Raw genomic sequence first — 17,532 nt, 5'->3', positions numbered from 1 at the left:
AATCGATGCTCTTGAATCTTGCTAGTTTCGATCTAAAACGATGTAACCCGTTGTTCTGAGCCGGAATACAAGTTCTGACCCAGTTCTGAGAGAAAACGTTTACACCTTTCTCTCGTCTACTCTTCGACGACTTGTAAAATTGATGCTCGTGAATCTTGCTAGTTTCGATCTAAAACGATGTATCCCGTTGTTTTGAGCCGGAATACAAGTTTTCGTGCAGTTCTGAGAGAAAAAGTTTACACCTTTCTACTCTTCGACGACTTGTAAAATCGATGCTCGTGAATCTTGCTAGTTTCGATCTAACACGATGTATTCCGTTGTTTTGAGCCGGAATACAAGTTTTCGCGCAGTTCTGAGAGAAAATGTTTACACCTTTCTCTCGTCTACTCTTCGACGACTTGTAAAATAATGCTCATGAATCTTGCTAGTTTCAATCTACAACGATGTATCTCGTTGTTTTGAGCTGGAATACAAGTTTTCGCGCAGTTCTGAGAGAAAATTTTACACCTTTCCCTCGTCTACTCTTCGACGACTTGTAAAATCGATGCTCGTGAATCTTGCTAGTTTCGATCTAAAACGATGTATCCCGTAGTTTTGAGCCGGAATACAAGTTTTCGTGCAGTTCTGAGAGAAAAAGTTTAAACCTTTCTCTCGTCTACTCTTCGAGGACTTGTAAAATCGATGCTCGTGAATCTTGCTAGTTTCGATCTAAAACGATGTATCCTGTTGTTTTGAGCCGGAATACAAGTTTTCGTGCAGTTCTGAGAGAAAAAGTTTACACCTTTCTCTTGTCTACTCTTCGACGAGTTTACTGTAAAATCGATACTCGTGAATCTTGCTAGTTTCGATCTAAAACGATGTATTCCGTTGTTTTGAGCCGGAATACAAGTTTTCGCGCAGTTCTGAGAGAAAAAGTTTACACCTTTCTCTCGTCTACTCTTCGACGACTTGTAAAATCAATGCTCGTGAATCTTGCTAGTTTCGATCTACAACGATGTATCTCGTTGTTTTGAGCTGGAATACAAGTTTTCGCGCAGTTCTGAGAGAAAAAGTTTACACCTTTCTCTCGTCTACTCTTCGACGACTTGTAAAATTGATGCTCGTGAATCTTGCTAGTTTCGATCTAAAACGATGTATCCCGTTGTTTTGAGCCGGAATACAAGTTTTCGTGCAGTTCTGAGAGAAAAAGTTTACACCTTTCTACTCTTCGACGACTTGTAAAATCGATGCTCGTGAATCTTGCTAGTTTCGATCTAAAACGATGTATTCCGTTGTTTTGAGCCGGAATACAAGTTTTCGCGCAGTTCTGAGAGAAAAAGTTTACACCTTTCTCTCGTCTACTCTTCGACGACTTGTAAAATCAATGCTCGTGAATCTTGCTAGTTTCAATCTACAACGATGTATCTCGTTGTTTTGAGCTGGAATACAAGTTTTCGCGCAGTTCTGAGAGAAAATTTTACACCTTTCTCTCGTCTACTCTTCGACGACTTGTAAAATCGATGCTCGTGAATCTTGCTAGTTTCGATCTAAAACGATGTATCCCGTTGTTTTGAGCCGGAATACAAGTTTTCGTGCAGTTCTGAGAGAAAAAGTTTAAACCTTTCTCTCGTCTACTCTTCGAGGACTTGTAAAATCGATGCTCGTGAATCTTGCTAGTTTCGATCTAAAACGATGTAACCCGTTGTTCTGAGCCGGAATACAAGTTCTGACGCAGTTCTGAGAGAAAACGTTTACACCTTTCTCTCGTCTACTCTTCGAGGACTTGTAAAATCGATGCTCGTGAATCTTGCTAGTTTCGATCTAAAACGATGAATCCCGTTGTTTTGAGCCGGAATACAAGTTTTCACGCAGTTCTGAGAGAAAAAGTTTACACCTTTCTCTCGTCTACTCTTCGACGACTTGTAAAATCGATGCTCGTGAATCTTGCTAGTTTCGATCTAAAACGATGTATCCTGTTGTTTTGAGCCGGAATACAAGTTTTCGTGCAGTTCTGAGAGAAAAAGTTTACACCTTTCTCTTGTCTACTCTTCGACGAGTTTACTCTAAAATCGATACTCGTGAATCTTGCTAGTTTCGATCTAAAACGATGTATTCCGTTGTTTTGAGCCGGAATACAAGTTTTCGCGCAGTTCTGAGAAAAAAAGTTTACACCTTTCTCTCGTCTACTCTTCGACGACTTGTAAAATCGATGCTCTTGAATCTTGCTAGTTTCGATCTAAAACGATGTATCCCGTTTTTTTGAGCCGGTATACAAGTTCTCGCGCAGTTCTGAGAAAAAAGTTTACACCTTTCCCTCGTGTACTCATCGACGACTTGTAAAAGCGATGCTTGTGAATCTTGCTAGTTTCGATCTAAAACGATGTATCCCGTTGTTTTGAGCCGGAATACAAGTTTTCGTGCAGTTCTGAGAGAAAAAGTTTACACCTTTCTCTCGTCTACTCTTCGAGGACTTGTAAAATCGATGCTCGTGAATCTTGCTAGTTTCGATCTAAAACGATGAATCCTGTTGTTTTGAGCCGGAATACAAGTTTTCGCGCAGTTCTGAGAGAAAAAGTTTACACCTTTCTCTCGTCTACTCTTCGACGACTTGTAATATCGATGCTCGTGAATCTTGCTAGTTTCGATCTAAAACGATGTATTCCGTTGTTTTGAGCCGGAATACAAGTTTTCGCGCAGTTCTGAGAGAAAAAGTTTACACCTTTCTCTCGTCTACTCTTCGACGACTTGTAAAATCAATGCTCGTGAATCTTGCTAGTTTCAATCTACAACGATGTATCTCGTTGTTTTGAGCTGGAATACAAGTTTTCGCGCAGTTCTGAGAGAAAAAGTTTACACCTTTCTCTCGTCTACTCTTCGACGACTTGTAAAATCGATGCTCGTGAATCTTGCTAGTTTCGATCTAAAACGATGTATCCCGTTGTTTTGAGCCGGAATACAAGTTTTCGTGCAGTTCTGAGAGAAAAAGTTTAAACCTTTCTCTCGTCTACTCTTCGACGAGTTTACTGTAAAATCGATGCTCGTGAATCTTGCTAGTTTCGATCTAAAACGATGTATTCCGCTGTTTTGAGCCGGAATACAAGTTTTCGCGCAGTTCTGAGAAAAAAAGTTTACACCTTTCTCTCGTCTACTCTTCGACGACTTGTAAGATCGATGCTCGTGAATCTTGCTAGTTTTGACCTAAAACGATGTATCCCGTTGTTTTGAGCCGGAATACAAGTTTTCGTGCAGTTCTGAGAGAAAAAGTTTACACCTTTCTCTCGTCTACTCTTCGAGGACTTGTAAAATCGATGCTCGTGAATCTTGCTAGTTTCGATCTAAAACGATGAATCCTGTTGTTTTGAGCCGGAATACAAGTTTTCGCGCAGTTCTGAGAGAAAAAGTTTACACCTTTCTCTCGTCTGCTCTTCGACGACTTGTAAAATCGATGCTCGTGAATCTTGCTCGTTTCGATCTAAAACGATGTATCCCGTTGTTTTGAGCCGGAATACAAGTTTTCGTGCAGTTCTGAAAGAAAAAGTTTACACCTTTCTATCGTCTACTCTTCGACGAGTTGTAAAATCGATGCTCGTGAATCTTGCTAGTTTCGATCTAAAACGATGTATTCCGTTGTTTTGAGCCGGAATATAAGTTTTCGCGCAGTTCTGAGAAAAAAAGTTTACACCTTTCTCTCGTCTACTCTTCGACGACTTGTAAAATCGATGCTCGTGAATCTTGCTAGTTTCGATCTAAAACGATGTATCCCGTTTTTTTGAGCCGGAATACAAGTTTTCGTGCAGTTCTGAGAGAAAAAGTTTACACCTTTCTCTCGTCTACTCTTCGAGGACTTGTAAAATCGATGCTCGTGAATCTTGCTAGTTTCGATCTAAAACGATGTATCCCGTTGTTTTGAGCCGGAATACAAGTTTTCGTGCAGTTCTGAGAGAAAAAGTTTAAACCTTTCTCTCGTCTACTCTTCGAGGACTTGTAAAATCGATGCTCGTGAATCTTGCTAGTTTCGATCTAAAACGATGTAACCCGTTGTTCTGAGCCGGAATACAAGTTCTGACGCAGTTCTGAGAGAAAACGTTTACACCTTTCTCTCGTCTACTCTTCGAGGACTTGTAAAATCGATGCTCGTGAATCTTGCTAGTTTCGATCTAAAACGATGAATCCCGTTGTTTTGAGCCGGAATACAAGTTTTCGCGCAGTTCTGAGAGAAAAAGTTTACACCTTTCTCTCGTCTACTCTTCGACGACTTGTAAAATCGATGCTCGTGAATCTTGCTAGTTTCGATCTAAAACGATGTATCCTGTTGTTTTGAGCCGGAATACAAGTTTTCGTGCAGTTCTGAGAGAAAAAGTTTACACCTTTCTCTTGTCTACTCTTCGACGAGTTTACTGTAAAATCGATGCTCGTGAATCTTGCTAGTTTCGATCTAAAACGATGTATTCCGTTGTTTTGAGCCGGAATACAAGTTTTCGCGCAGTTCTGAGAAAAAAAGTTTACACCTTTCTCTCGTCTACTCTTCGACGACTTGTAAAATTGATGCTCGTGAATCTTGCTAGTTTCAATCTAAAACGATGTATACCGTTTTTTTGAGCCGGTATACAAGTTCTCGCGCAGTTCTGAGAAAAAAGTTTACACCTTTCCCTCGTGTACTCATCGACGACTTGTAAAAGCGATGCTTGTGAATCTTGCTAGTTTCGATCTAAAACGATGTATCCCGTTGTTTTGAGCCGGAATACAAGTTTTCGTGCAGTTCTGAGAGAAAAAGTTTACACCTTTCTCTCGTCTACTCTTCGAGGACTTGTAAAATCGATGCTCGTGAATCTTGCTAGTTTCGATCTAAAACGATGAATCCTGTTGTTTTGAGCCGGAATACAAGTTTTCGCGCAGTTCTGAGAGAAAAAGTTTACACCTTTCTCTCGTCTACTCTTCGACGACTTGTAAAATCGATGCTCGTGAATCTTGCTCGTTTCGATCTAAAACGATGTATCCCGTTGTTTTGAGCCGGAATACAAGTTTTCGTGCAGTTCTGAAAGAAAAAGTTTACACCTTTCTCTCGTCTACTCTTCGACGAGTTGTAAAATCGATGCTCGTGAATCTTGCTAGTTTCGATCTAAAACGATGTATTCCGTTGTTTTGAGCCGGAATATAAGTTTTCGCGCAGTTCTGAGAAAAAAAGTTTACACCTTTCTCTCGTCTACTCTTCGACGACTTGTAAAATCGATGCTCGTGAATCTTGCTAGTTTCGATCTGAAACGATGTATCCCGTTTTTTTGAGCCGGAATACAAGTTTTCGTGCAGTTCTGAGAGAAAAAGTTTACACCTTTCTCTCGTCTACTCTTCGAGGACTTGTAAAATCGATGCTCGTGAATCTTGCTCGTTTCGATCTAAAACGATGTATCCCGTTGTTTTGAGCCGGAATACAAGTTTTCGCGCAGTTCTGAGAGAAAAAGTTTACAATTTTCTCTCGTCTACTCGTCGACGACTTGTAAAATCGATGCTCGTGAATCTTGCTAGTTTCGATCTGAAACGATGTATCCCGTTTTTTTGAGCCGGAATACAAGTTTTCGTGCAGTTCTGAGAGAAAAAGTTTACACCTTTCTCTCGTCTACTCTTCGACGACTTGTAAAATCAATGCTCGTGAATCTTGCTAGTTTCAATCTACAACGATGTATCTCGTTGTTTTGAGCTGGAATACAAGTTTTCGCGCAGTTCTGAGAGAAAAGGTTTAGACCTTTCTCTCGTCTACTCTTCGACGACTTGTAAAATCGATGCTCGTGAATCTTGCTAGTTTCGATCTAAAACGATGTATCCCGTTGCTTTGAGCCGGAATACAAGTTTTCGTGCAGTTCTGAGAGAAAAAGTTTAAACCTTTCTCTCGTCTACTCTTCGAGGACTTGTAAAATCGATGCTCGTGAATCTTGCTAGTTTCGATCTAAAACGATGTAACCCGTTGTTCTGAGCCGGAATACAAGTTCTGACGCAGTTCTGAGAGAAAACGTTTACACCTTTCTCTCGTCTACTCTTCGAGGACTTGTAAAATCGATGCTCGTGAATCTTGCTAGTTTCGATCTAAAACGATGAATCCCGTTGTTTTGAGCCGGAATACAAGTTTTCGCGCAGTTCTGAGAGAAAAAGTTTACACCTTTCTCTCGTCTACTCTTCGACGACTTGTAAAATCGATGCTCGTGAATCTTGCTAGTTTCGATCTAATACGATGTATCCTGTTGTTTTGAGCCGGAATACAAGTTTTCGTGCAGTTCTGAGAGAAAAAGTTTACACCTTTCTCTTGTCTACTCTTCGACGAGTTTACTGTAAAATCGATGCTCGTGAATCTTGCTGGTTTCGATCTAAAACGATGTATTCCGTTGTTTTGAGCCGGAATAGAAGTTTTCGCGCAGTTCTGAGAAAAAAAGTTTACACCTTTCTCTCGTCTACTCTTCGACGACTTGTAAAATCGATGCTCGTGAATCTTGCTAGTTTCGATCTAAAACGATGTATCCCGTTTTTTTGAGCCGGTATACAAGTTCTCGCGCAGTTCTGAGAAAAAAGTTTACACCTTTCCCTCGTGTACTCATCGACGACTTGTAAAAGCGATGCTTGTGAATCTTGCTAGTTTCGATCTAAAACGATGTATCCCGTTGTTTTGAGCCGGAATACAAGTTTTCGTGCAGTTCTGAGAGAAAAAGTTTACACCTTTCTCTCGTCTCCTCTTCGAGGACTTGTAAAATCGATGCTCGGGAATCTTGCTAGTTTCGATCTAAAACGATGAATCCTGTTGTTTTGAGCCGGAATACAAGTTTTCGCGCAGTTCTGAGAGAAAAAGTTTACACCTTTCTCTCGTCTACTCTTCGACGACTTGTAAAATCGATGCTCGTGAATCTTGCTCGTTTCGATCTAAAACGATGTATCCCGTTGTTTTGAGCCGGAATACAAGTTTTCGTGCAGTTCTGAAAGAAAAAGTTTACACCTTTCTCTCGTCTACTCTTCGAGGAGTTGTAAAATCGATGCTCGTGAATCTTGCTAGTTTCGATCTAAAACGATGTATTCCGTTGTTTTGAGCCGGAATATAAGTTTTCGCGCAGTTCTGAGAAAAAAAGTTTACACCTTTCTCTCGTCTACTCTTCGACGACTTGTAAAATCGATGCTCGTGAATCTTGCTAGTTTCGATCTAAAACGATGTATCCCGTTTTTTTGAGCCGGAATACAAGTTTTCGTGCAGTTCTGAGAGAAAAAGTTTACACCTTTCTCTCGTCTACTCTTCGAGGACTTGTAAAATCGATGCTCGTGAATCTTGCTCGTTTCGATCTAAAACGATGTATCCCGTTGTTTTGAGCCGGAATACAAGTTTTCGCGCAGTTCTGAGAGAAAAAGTTTACAATTTTTTCTCGTCTACTCGTCGGCGACTTGTAAAATCGATGCTCGTGAATCTTGCTAGTTTCGATCTAAAACGATGTATTCCGTTGTTTTGAGCCGGAATACAAGTTTTCGCGCAGTTCTGAGAGAAAAAGTTTACACCTTTCTCTCGTCTACTCTTCGACGACTTGTAAAATCAATGCTCGTGAATCTTGCTAGTTTCGATCTACAACGATGTATCTCGTTGTTTTGAGCTGGAATACATGTTTTCGCGCAGTTCTGAGAGAAAAAGTTTACACCTTTCTCTCGTCTACTCTTCGACGACTTGTAAAATCGATGCTCGTGAATCTTGCTAGTTTCGATCTAAAACGATGTATCCCGTTGCTTTGAGCCGGAATACAAGTTTTCGTGCAGTTCTGAGAGAAAAAGTTTAAACCTTTCTCTCGTCTACTCTTCGAGGACTTGTAAAATCGATGCTCGTGAATCTTGCTAGTTTCGATCTAAAACGATGTAACCCGTTGTTCTGAGCCGGAATACAAGTTCTGACGCAGTTCTGAGAGAAAACGTTTACACCTTTCTCTCGTCTACTCTTCGAGGACTTGTAAAATCGATGCTCGTGAATCTTGCTAGTTTCGATCTAAAACGATGAATCCCGTTGTTTTGAGCCGGAATACAAGTTTTCGCGCAGTTCTGAGAGAAAAAGTTTACACCTTTCTCTCGTCTACTCTTCGACGACTTGTAAAATCGATGCTCGTGAATCTTGCTAGTTTCGATCTAATACGATGTATCCTGTTGTTTTGAGCCGGAATACAAGTTTTCGTGCAGTTCTGAGAGAAAAAGTTTACACCTTTCTCTTGTCTACTCTTCGACGAGTTTACTCTAAAATCGATACTCGTGAATCTTGCTAGTTTCGATCTAAAACGATGTATTCCGTTGTTTTGAGCCGGAATACAAGTTTTCGCGCAGTTCTGAGAAAAAAAGTTTACACCTTTCTCTCGTCTACTCTTCGACGACTTGTAAAATCGATGCTCTTGAATCTTGCTAGTTTCGATCTAAAACGATGTATCCCGTTTTTTTGAGCCGGTATACAAGTTCTCGCGCAGTTCTGAGAAAAAAGTTTACACCTTTCCCTCGTGTACTCATCGACGACTTGTAAAAGCGATGCTTGTGAATCTTGCTAGTTTCGATCTAAAACGATGTATCCCGTTGTTTTGAGCCGGAATACAAGTTTTCGTGCAGTTCTGAGAGAAAAAGTTTACACCTTTCTCTCGTCTACTCTTCGAGGACTTGTAAAATCGATGCTCGTGAATCTTGCTAGTTTCGATCTAAAACGATGAATCCTGTTGTTTTGAGCCGGAATACAAGTTTTCGCGCAGTTCTGAGAGAAAAAGTTTACACCTTTCTCTCGTCTACTCTTCGACGACTTGTAATATCGATGCTCGTGAATCTTGCTAGTTTCGATCTAAAACGATGTATTCCGTTGTTTTGAGCCGGAATACAAGTTTTCGCGCAGTTCTGAGAGAAAAAGTTTACACCTTTCTCTCGTCTACTCTTCGACGACTTGTAAAATCAATGCTCGTGAATCTTGCTAGTTTCAATCTACAACGATGTATCTCGTTGTTTTGAGCTGGAATACAAGTTTTCGCGCAGTTCTGAGAGAAAAAGTTTACACCTTTCTCTCGTCTACTCTTCGACGACTTGTAAAATCGATGCTCGTGAATCTTGCTAGTTTCGATCTAAAACGATGTATCCCGTTGTTTTGAGCCGGAATACAAGTTTTCGTGCAGTTCTGAGAGAAAAAGTTTAAACCTTTCTCTCGTCTACTCTTCGACGAGTTTACTGTAAAATCGATGCTCGTGAATCTTGCTAGTTTCGATCTAAAACGATGTATTCCGCTGTTTTGAGCCGGAATACAAGTTTTCGCGCAGTTCTGAGAAAAAAAGTTTACACCTTTCTCTCGTCTACTCTTCGACGACTTGTAAAATCGATGCTCGTGAATCTTGCTAGTTTTGACCTAAAACGATGTATCCCGTTGTTTTGAGCCGGAATACAAGTTTTCGTGCAGTTCTGAGAGAAAAAGTTTACACCTTTCTCTCGTCTACTCTTCGAGGACTTGTAAAATCGATGCTCGTGAATCTTGCTAGTTTCGATCTAAAACGATGAATCCTGTTGTTTTGAGCCGGAATACAAGTTTTCGCGCAGTTCTGAGAGAAAAAGTTTACACCTTTCTCTCGTCTGCTCTTCGACGACTTGTAAAATCGATGCTCGTGAATCTTGCTCGTTTCGATCTAAAACGATGTATCCCGTTGTTTTGAGCCGGAATACAAGTTTTCGTGCAGTTCTGAAAGAAAAAGTTTACACCTTTCTATCGTCTACTCTTCGACGAGTTGTAAAATCGATGCTCGTGAATCTTGCTAGTTTCGATCTAAAACGATGTATTCCGTTGTTTTGAGCCGGAATATAAGTTTTCGCGCAGTTCTGAGAAAAAAAGTTTACACCTTTCTCTCGTCTACTCTTCGACGACTTGTAAAATCGATGCTCGTGAATCTTGCTAGTTTCGATCTAAAACGATGTATCCCGTTTTTTTGAGCCGGAATACAAGTTTTCGTGCAGTTCTGAGAGAAAAAGTTTACACCTTTCTCTCGTCTACTCTTCGAGGACTTGTAAAATCGATGCTCGTGAATCTTGCTAGTTTCGATCTAAAACGATGTATCCCGTTGTTTTGAGCCGGAATACAAGTTTTCGTGCAGTTCTGAGAGAAAAAGTTTAAACCTTTCTCTCGTCTACTCTTCGAGGACTTGTAAAATCGATGCTCGTGAATCTTGCTAGTTTCGATCTAAAACGATGTAACCCGTTGTTCTGAGCCGGAATACAAGTTCTGACGCAGTTCTGAGAGAAAACGTTTACACCTTTCTCTCGTCTACTCTTCGAGGACTTGTAAAATCGATGCTCGTGAATCTTGCTAGTTTCGATCTAAAACGATGAATCCCGTTGTTTTGAGCCGGAATACAAGTTTTCGCGCAGTTCTGAGAGAAAAAGTTTACACCTTTCTCTCGTCTACTCTTCGACGACTTGTAAAATCGATGCTCGTGAATCTTGCTAGTTTCGATCTAAAACGATGTATCCTGTTGTTTTGAGCCGGAATACAAGTTTTCGTGCAGTTCTGAGAGAAAAAGTTTACACCTTTCTCTTGTCTACTCTTCGACGAGTTTACTGTAAAATCGATGCTCGTGAATCTTGCTAGTTTCGATCTAAAACGATGTATTCCGTTGTTTTGAGCCGGAATACAAGTTTTCGCGCAGTTCTGAGAAAAAAAGTTTACACCTTTCTCTCGTCTACTCTTCGACGACTTGTAAAATTGATGCTCGTGAATCTTGCTAGTTTCAATCTAAAACGATGTATACCGTTTTTTTGAGCCGGTATACAAGTTCTCGCGCAGTTCTGAGAAAAAAGTTTACACCTTTCCCTCGTGTACTCATCGACGACTTGTAAAAGCGATGCTTGTGAATCTTGCTAGTTTCGATCTAAAACGATGTATCCCGTTGTTTTGAGCCGGAATACAAGTTTTCGTGCAGTTCTGAGAGAAAAAGTTTACACCTTTCTCTCGTCTACTCTTCGAGGACTTGTAAAATCGATGCTCGTGAATCTTGCTAGTTTCGATCTAAAACGATGAATCCTGTTGTTTTGAGCCGGAATACAAGTTTTCGCGCAGTTCTGAGAGAAAAAGTTTACACCTTTCTCTCGTCTACTCTTCGACGACTTGTAAAATCGATGCTCGTGAATCTTGCTCGTTTCGATCTAAAACGATGTATCCCGTTGTTTTGAGCCGGAATACAAGTTTTCGTGCAGTTCTGAAAGAAAAAGTTTACACCTTTCTCTCGTCTACTCTTCGACGAGTTGTAAAATCGATGCTCGTGAATCTTGCTAGTTTCGATCTAAAACGATGTATTCCGTTGTTTTGAGCCGGAATATAAGTTTTCGCGCAGTTCTGAGAAAAAAAGTTTACACCTTTCTCTCGTCTACTCTTCGACGACTTGTAAAATCGATGCTCGTGAATCTTGCTAGTTTCGATCTGAAACGATGTATCCCGTTTTTTTGAGCCGGAATACAAGTTTTCGTGCAGTTCTGAGAGAAAAAGTTTACACCTTTCTCTCGTCTACTCTTCGAGGACTTGTAAAATCGATGCTCGTGAATCTTGCTCGTTTCGATCTAAAACGATGTATCCCGTTGTTTTGAGCCGGAATACAAGTTTTCGCGCAGTTCTGAGAGAAAAAGTTTACAATTTTCTCTCGTCTACTCGTCGACGACTTGTAAAATCGATGCTCGTGAATCTTGCTAGTTTCGATCTGAAACGATGTATCCCGTTTTTTTGAGCCGGAATACAAGTTTTCGTGCAGTTCTGAGAGAAAAAGTTTACACCTTTCTCTCGTCTACTCTTCGACGACTTGTAAAATCAATGCTCGTGAATCTTGCTAGTTTCAATCTACAACGATGTATCTCGTTGTTTTGAGCTGGAATACAAGTTTTCGCGCAGTTCTGAGAGAAAAGGTTTAGACCTTTCTCTCGTCTACTCTTCGACGACTTGTAAAATCGATGCTCGTGAATCTTGCTAGTTTCGATCTAAAACGATGTATCCCGTTGCTTTGAGCCGGAATACAAGTTTTCGTGCAGTTCTGAGAGAAAAAGTTTAAACCTTTCTCTCGTCTACTCTTCGAGGACTTGTAAAATCGATGCTCGTGAATCTTGCTAGTTTCGATCTAAAACGATGTAACCCGTTGTTCTGAGCCGGAATACAAGTTCTGACGCAGTTCTGAGAGAAAACGTTTACACCTTTCTCTCGTCTACTCTTCGAGGACTTGTAAAATCGATGCTCGTGAATCTTGCTAGTTTCGATCTAAAACGATGAATCCCGTTGTTTTGAGCCGGAATACAAGTTTTCGCGCAGTTCTGAGAGAAAAAGTTTACACCTTTCTCTCGTCTACTCTTCGACGACTTGTAAAATCGATGCTCGTGAATCTTGCTAGTTTCGATCTAATACGATGTATCCTGTTGTTTTGAGCCGGAATACAAGTTTTCGTGCAGTTCTGAGAGAAAAAGTTTACACCTTTCTCTTGTCTACTCTTCGACGAGTTTACTGTAAAATCGATGCTCGTGAATCTTGCTGGTTTCGATCTAAAACGATGTATTCCGTTGTTTTGAGCCGGAATAGAAGTTTTCGCGCAGTTCTGAGAAAAAAAGTTTACACCTTTCTCTCGTCTACTCTTCGACGACTTGTAAAATCGATGCTCGTGAATCTTGCTAGTTTCGATCTAAAACGATGTATCCCGTTTTTTTGAGCCGGTATACAAGTTCTCGCGCAGTTCTGAGAAAAAAGTTTACACCTTTCCCTCGTGTACTCATCGACGACTTGTAAAAGCGATGCTTGTGAATCTTGCTAGTTTCGATCTAAAACGATGTATCCCGTTGTTTTGAGCCGGAATACAAGTTTTCGTGCAGTTCTGAGAGAAAAAGTTTACACCTTTCTCTCGTCTCCTCTTCGAGGACTTGTAAAATCGATGCTCGGGAATCTTGCTAGTTTCGATCTAAAACGATGAATCCTGTTGTTTTGAGCCGGAATACAAGTTTTCGCGCAGTTCTGAGAGAAAAAGTTTACACCTTTCTCTCGTCTACTCTTCGACGACTTGTAAAATCGATGCTCGTGAATCTTGCTCGTTTCGATCTAAAACGATGTATCCCGTTGTTTTGAGCCGGAATACAAGTTTTCGTGCAGTTCTGAAAGAAAAAGTTTACACCTTTCTCTCGTCTACTCTTCGAGGAGTTGTAAAATCGATGCTCGTGAATCTTGCTAGTTTCGATCTAAAACGATGTATTCCGTTGTTTTGAGCCGGAATATAAGTTTTCGCGCAGTTCTGAGAAAAAAAGTTTACACCTTTCTCTCGTCTACTCTTCGACGACTTGTAAAATCGATGCTCGTGAATCTTGCTAGTTTCGATCTAAAACGATGTATCCCGTTTTTTTGAGCCGGAATACAAGTTTTCGTGCAGTTCTGAGAGAAAAAGTTTACACCTTTCTCTCGTCTACTCTTCGAGGACTTGTAAAATCGATGCTCGTGAATCTTGCTCGTTTCGATCTAAAACGATGTATCCCGTTGTTTTGAGCCGGAATACAAGTTTTCGCGCAGTTCTGAGAGAAAAAGTTTACAATTTTTTCTCGTCTACTCGTCGGCGACTTGTAAAATCGATGCTCGTGAATCTTGCTAGTTTCGATCTAAAACGATGTATTCCGTTGTTTTGAGCCGGAATACAAGTTTTCGCGCAGTTCTGAGAGAAAAAGTTTACACCTTTCTCTCGTCTACTCTTCGACGACTTGTAAAATCAATGCTCGTGAATCTTGCTAGTTTCGATCTACAACGATGTATCTCGTTGTTTTGAGCTGGAATACATGTTTTCGCGCAGTTCTGAGAGAAAAAGTTTACACCTTTCTCTCGTCTACTCTTCGACGACTTGTAAAATCGATGCTCGTGAATCTTGCTAGTTTCGATCTAAAACGATGTATCCCGTTGTTTTGAGCCGGAATACAAGTTTTCGTGCAGTTCTGAAAGAAAAAGTTTACACCTTTCTACTCTTCGACGACTTGTAAAATCGATGCTCGTGAATCTTGCTAGTTTCGATCTAAAACGATGTATTCCGTTGTTTTGAGCCGGAATACAAGTTTTCACGCAGTTCTGAGAGAAAAAGTTTACAATTTTCTCTCGTCTACTCGTCGACGATTTGTAAAATCGATGCTCGCGAATCTTACTAGTTTCGATCTAAAACGATGTATACCGTTGTTTTGAGCCGGAATACAAGTTTTCGTGCAGTTCTGAGAGAAAAAGTTTACACCTTTCTCTCGTCTACTCTTCGAAGACTTGTAAAATCGATGCTCGTGAATCTTGCTAGTTTCGATCTAAGACGATGAATCCTGTTGTTTTGAGCCGGAATACAAGTTTTCGCGCAATACTGAGAGAAAAAGTTTACACCTTTCTCTCGTCTACTCTTCGACGACTTGTAAAATCGATGCTCGTGAATCTTGCTAGTTTCGATCTAAAACGATGTATCCCGTTGTTTTGAGCCGGAATACAAGTTTTCGCGCAGTTCTGAGAGAAAGTGTACACCTTTCTCTCGTCTACTCTTCGAAGACTTGTAAAATAGATGCTCGTGAATCTTGCTAGTTTCGATCTAAACCGATGTATTCCGTTGTTTTGAGCCGGAATACAAGTTTTCGCGCAGTTCTGAGAGAAAAAGTTTACACCTTTCTCTCGTCTTCTCTTCGAGGACTTGTAAAATCGATGCTCGTGGATCTTGCTAGTTTCGATCTAAAACGATGAATCCTGTTGTTTTGAGCCGGAATACAAGTTTTCGCGCAGTTCTGAGAGAAAAAGTTTACGCCTTTCTCTCGTCTACTCTTCGAGGACTTGTAAAATCGATGCTCGTGAATCTTGCTAGTTTCGATCTAAAACGAAGTAACCCGTTGTTCTGAGCCGGAATACAAGTTCTGACGCAGTTCTGAGAGAAAACGTTTACACCTTTCTCTCGTCTACTCTTCGAGGACTTGTAAAATCGATGCTCGTGAATCTTGCTAGTTTCGATCTAAAACGATGAATCCCGTTGTTTTGTGCCGGAATACAAGTTTTCGCGCAGTTCTGAGAGAAAAAGTTTACACCTTTCTCTCGTCTACTCTTCGACGACTTGTAAAATCGATGCTCGTGAATCTTGCTAGTTTCGATCTAAAACGATGTATCCCGTTTTTTTGAGCCGGAATACAAGTTTTCGCGCAGTTCTGAGAGAAAAAGTTTACAATTTTCTCTCGTCTACTCGTCGACGACTTGTAAAATCGATGCTCGTGAATCTTGCTAGTTTCGATCTAAAACGATGTATTCCGTTGTTTTGAGCCGGAATACAAGTTTTCGCGCAGTTCTGAGAGAAAAAGTTTACACCTTTCTCTCGTCTACTCTTCGACGACTTGTAAAATCAATGCTCGTGAATCTTGCTAGTTTCGATCTACAACGATGTATCTCGTTGTTTTGAGCTGGAATACAAGTTTTCGCGCAGTTCTGAGAGAAAAAGTTTACACCTTTCTCTCGTCTACTCTTCGACGACTTGTAATATCGATGCTCGTGGATCTTGCTAGTTTCGATCTAAAACGATGTATTCCGTTGTTTTGAGCCGGAATACAAGTTTTCGCGCAGTTCTGAGAGAAAAAGTTTACACCTTTCTCTCGTCTACTCTTCGACGACTTGTAAAATCAATGCTCGTGAATCTTGCTAGTTTCAATCTACAACGATGTATCTCGTTGTTTTGAGCTGGAATACAAGTTTTCGCGCAGTTCTGAGAGAAAAAGTTTAGACCTTTCTCTCGTCTACTCTTCGACGACTTGTAAAATCGATGCTCGTGAATCTTGCTAGTTTCGATCTAAAACGATGTATCCCGTTGCTTTGAGCCGGAATACAAGTTTTCGTGCAGTTCTGAGAGAAAAAGTTTAAACCTTTCTCTCGTCTACTCTTCGAGGACTTGTAAAATCGATGCTCGTGAATCTTGCTAGTTTCGATCTAAAACGATGTAACCCGTTGTTTTGAGCCGGAATACAAGTTCTGACGCAGTTCTGAGAGAAAACGTTTACAACTTTCTCTCGTCTACTCTTCGAGGACTTGTAAAATCGATGCTCGTGAATCTTGCTAGTTTCGATCTAAAACGATGAATCCCGTTGTTTTGAGCCGGAATACAAGTTTTCGCGCAGTTCTGAGAGAAAAAGTTTACACCTTTCTCTCGTCTACTCTTCGACGACTTGTAAAATCGATGCTCGTGAATCTTGCTAGTTTCGATCTAAAACGATGTATCCTGTTGTTTTGAGCCGGAATACAAGTTTTCGTGCAGTTCTGAGAGAAAAAGTTTACACCTTTCTCTTGTCTACTCTTCGACGAGTTTACTGTAAAATCGATGCTCGTGAATCTTGCTAGTTTCGATCTAAAACGATGTATTCCGTTGTTTTGAGCCGGAATAGAAGTTTTCGCGCAGTTCTGAGAAAAAAAGTTTACACCTTTCTCTCGTCTACTCTTCGACGACTTGTAAAATCGATGCTCGTGAATCTTGCTAGTTTCGATCTAAAACGATGTATCCCGTTTTTTTGAGCCGGTATACAAGTTCTCGCGCAGTTCTGAGAAAAAGTTTACACCTTTCCCTCGTGTACTCATCGACGACTTGTAAAAGCGATGCTTGTGAATCTTGCTAGTTTCGATCTAGAACGATGTATCCCGTTGTTTTGAGCCGGAATACAAGTTTTCGTGCAGTTCTGAGAGAAAAAGTTTACACCTTTCTCTCGTCTCCTCTTCGAGGACTTGTAAAATCGATGCTCGTGAATCTTGCTAGTTTCGATCTAAAACGATGAATCCTGTTGTTTTGAGCCGGAATACAAGTTTTCGCGCAGTTCTGAGAGAAAAAGTTTACACCTTTCTCTCGTCTACTCTTCGACGACTTGTAAAATCGATGCTCGTGAATCTTGCTCGTTTCGATCTAAAACGATGTATCCCGTTGTTTTGAGCCGGAATACAAGTTTTCGTGCAGTTCTGAAAGAAAAAGTTTACACCTTTCTCTCGTCTACTCTTCGACGAGTTGTAAAATCGATGCTCGTGAATCTTGCTAGTTTCGATCTAAAACGATGTATTCCGTTGTTTTGAGCCGGAATATAAGTTTTCGCGCAGTTCTGAGAAAAAAAGTTTACACCTTTCTCTCGTCTACTCTTCGACGACTTGTAAAATCGATGCTCGTGAATCTTGCTAGTTTCGATCTAAAACGATGTATCCCGTTTTTTTGAGCCGGAATACAAGTTTTCGTGCAGTTCTGAGAGAAAAAGTTTACACCTTTCTCTCGTCTACTCTTCGAGGACTTGTAAAATCGATGCTCTTGAATCTTGCTCGTTTCGATCTAAAACGATGTATCCCGTTGTTTTGAGCCGGAATACAAGTTTTCGCGCAGTTCTGAGAGAAAAAGTTTACAATTTTCTCTCGTCTACTCGTCGACGACTTGTAAAATCGATGCTCGTGAATCTTGCTAGTTTCGATCTAAAACGATGTATTCCGTTGTTTTGAGCCGGAATACAAGTTTTCGCGCAGTTCTGAGAGAAAAAGTTTACACCTTTCTCTCGTCTACTCGTCGA

This window comes from Amblyomma americanum, chromosome 8 (genome assembly GCF_052857255.1).
Source record: "Amblyomma americanum isolate KBUSLIRL-KWMA chromosome 8, ASM5285725v1, whole genome shotgun sequence".
NCBI lineage: Eukaryota > Metazoa > Arthropoda > Arachnida > Ixodida > Ixodidae > Amblyomma > Amblyomma americanum.
This window is presented reverse-complemented; position numbering follows the sequence as displayed.